Source organism: Echinops telfairi, unplaced genomic scaffold, assembly GCF_000313985.2.
Source record: "Echinops telfairi isolate 266 unplaced genomic scaffold, ASM31398v2 ScPeMD7_3;HRSCAF=10, whole genome shotgun sequence".
Lineage (NCBI taxonomy): Eukaryota > Metazoa > Chordata > Mammalia > Afrosoricida > Tenrecidae > Echinops > Echinops telfairi.
Window position 1 is genome coordinate 53,537,767 of NW_022103899.1, and position 2,535 is coordinate 53,540,301.

Consider the following 2,535-nt stretch of genomic DNA (forward strand, 5'->3'; position numbering starts at 1 on the left):
TTACCTTATTTGCAATCTATTTACATTTTAAAGATGTTAAGCCTGTCCAGAACAGCATATTGACCCACTTACACATGTTTACCCAGTGTTAACTGGAATGAAGAAATAAATCCATGTCACTCTACTAAATATTATATATTGGAAGTCTTAGAATCAAAAGCCTTGCTAATATTTCAGGTCTACCATTTATTACTCTATGACCTTGGGCAAGTTACTTATCCTCAATCTCTTCATTTATAGAACAGGTAAAACCTGCCTTCATCTATGTCTGCAGGTTGCTGTAAAATTCAACGCATTAACAGATACATACACCAAGGGCTTCAAACAATGTACGGACTGTTCCATGTCAGTCACCCCCTGGTGTCTGATGACATTGGTGCCAAGATGAAATATCTTATAATGACCAAGTCTGACAATGAAACCTCCAGACCCGAGAGCATGTGCTATTCTACCTAGAAATGTTGATAGTGCAGGGGGGGGGGGGATGGGGGATGAACACAAAATTTTTTTTTCTGTTTAAGTTCCTTATCATCATCATTATTATTATTAAGGAGCTTTGGAGAATCTGTGGTTAAGGGCTCAGTTGCTAACCGAACACCTATGGTTTAAACCCACCAGCATCTCCTTGGGAGAAAAATGAGGCAGTCTGGTTCCAGAAAGGTATACAGCCTTGAAAACCCGATAGGGCAGTTCTACTTTGCCCTAGGGAGTGATTATCAGTAGGAATTGACTCGAGGCGATGCCTTGGTTTGGCTTGGTTTCATTACCATTGTAATCATATTACTATAGGAGGGAGCTACCCCAAAAGCATTGCATCTAAAGGCTGACAGAAGGGGAAAACCCAAAATAAAACCAAACTCATAGCCATCAAGGCAATTCTGACTCGTAGTGACCCTATAGAGCAGCAGTTCTCAACCTGTAGATCGTGACCCCTGTGGGGGTTAAATGACCCTTTCACAGGGCTCGCCCAATTCATCACAGTAGCAAAATTCCAGTTATGAATTCGCAACAAAAAATAATTTTATGGTTGGGGGCTCACCACAACCTGAGGAACTGTACTAAAGGGTTGCGGGCATTAGGAAGGTTGAGAACCACTGCTATAGAGCAAGGTAGAACTGCCCAGTGGGTTTCTGGGATGGTAACCTTTCCTCCTGCATAGAAGCTGGTGGTTTTGAAGTGCTGACCTTGCATTTAGCAGCCCAAGGAGTTGTCCACTGTACCACCAGTGCTCCTGAGGAAGGAAGAGGCAGAGGAGGGTTATTTCCACACTAGGCAAGTTGGAACATGCTCCTCATGACAGCCGAGCTTGGGCTCTGGGATGTAGAGTCCAGACTCCAGTCGTCACGGGTTGGAGAAATAAATCAACACCCATAAAATGAGATGATCGCGTCAAACAGAGATCTGCAGAAGAAAGGCCCCCAGTGAAGCAGCAAGAGGGTGCCTTCTTCGCAACAACACTCAGAGCTCAGAGTCTTCCAGTGGACGGACATGGCTGTGTGCCCGTGAGACAGCACACAATTTAACGCCACACCAACACTTCTCACTCTTTGGAGGTTTGCCACAGGAAGAGGCTTGTGACAGGAGCGGAAGACAACAGAATATCCAAACACTGTGCGGTCAACAAAGACCATAGATTGGCAACAGCGCCGGGGCCCCATGACCTTCAGTGACTCCCATTGGCTGAGGCAACACCGCCTTACTTCACACTCAACAGCAGCTCAGAGTCCATGAGCAAGAGACCAGTCAACACAAAAGAAACCGATGTGCCCACGCTCAAGGCCCTGCAAAGAAGCATGAAGCACCTTTGAATTCATCCTCCAGGGATGTTGAGTTGGTGTTTTAGCTTACTGATTGTGTTAGACCAGGTTGGCTAGAGAAACAAATCCAGAGATACTCATATATGTGTGAGAGAGAGCTTTGAATAAAAGAGTAATTGTATATTAAGAAAACATCCCAGCCCAGTCGAATTCAAGTCCATAAGTCTGATATTAGCCAAAATGTCCCATACTAGTCTATAAATTCCTCTTCAGATTAATGAAACACATGCAATGCTGCCGAATGCTAGAAGATCACCAGCTGGTGGGTGGAAAGTCCTGTGGATCCAATGGCAGTAGACACATCTCCAGGGCTCTGACTGCCATCAGCATGGCTCCGTGTGGCTTTTCATCAGGAATGTGTAGCAGAGAGAGAGTTGGTCTGGCCTCCAATGAGCCGTTTATCTCTGTTATGCCTCCAAATGAGATCATCAGGCTGCAACCTGATTGACAGGCTAAACTCCACACCTTCACTCTTAATACCCTCAGGTTGCTATCCTGATTACGTAACAAACACACTAATGCTGCTGTAACAACAAAACACAAGTGAGTGTCATTAAATAATAGAAATGCATTGTGGGGGTTAGAAGCCCACATTAGGCCTTTGGTTCTAAGGGAGGGTGTTTCTTTGTCACCTTGCAGACAGGTGCTTACAGGGTTGCTTCCTCTTAGGTGTGTGTCTCTACACCTGTTTTCCCTTTTTATAAGACACTACTCAGAA